Raw genomic sequence first — 584 nt, 5'->3', positions numbered from 1 at the left:
GGGTGTGAGGATTGGGGGGTGTGGGAGGGTCCCTGCCAGCTCCCGGCGTCTCGGCGTGCGGCCCCGGTCCCGGCAGGAATGTTCCAGCCCCGAAATAGCCGAGGGAGTAACCCAACCCTGCGCCCCGTGCACGTCCCCGCCGCGGGGACCCGGGGACCGTCACCTCGCCCCGGCCTGTCTGGGGGGGCTGCAACCCCCCCACCACCACCACCCCCCCATAGTATCCTTCCTCAAAATGGAGCCCCTTAAATATGTGTGTGTGTGTGTGTGTGTGTGCACACCTCTCGGTGAGCGTGGAGCCCCTCGGCAGCTCCGGCCTCCCCTTCCCTCCGCCGAAAACGCCGACAGCTTGCGAGTGGCACTTAGCGCCGGAGCGACTGCCGCGTGATTACCCATCGGATAACATTTTAATTGTACTTCTGGCACTCCGTCAAGCTAATTTGAACTGCATTTCAATATTACGGCATTTATTTAGTGCCATAACAATATGGATTAATCTTAAATTATAACGCCGAGGAAAATATATTACACTTATTTCCTATTTGCCAAATATTTAAAGGGGCCGCCTGGGTTGCGAAGCTGCG

This window comes from Calidris pugnax, unplaced genomic scaffold (assembly GCF_001431845.1).
Source record: "Calidris pugnax isolate Ruff unplaced genomic scaffold, ASM143184v1 scaffold9, whole genome shotgun sequence".
Taxonomy (NCBI): domain Eukaryota; kingdom Metazoa; phylum Chordata; class Aves; order Charadriiformes; family Scolopacidae; genus Calidris; species Calidris pugnax.
The sequence above is the reverse complement of the archived record's forward strand: the minus strand, read 5'-3'. Positions refer to the sequence as shown.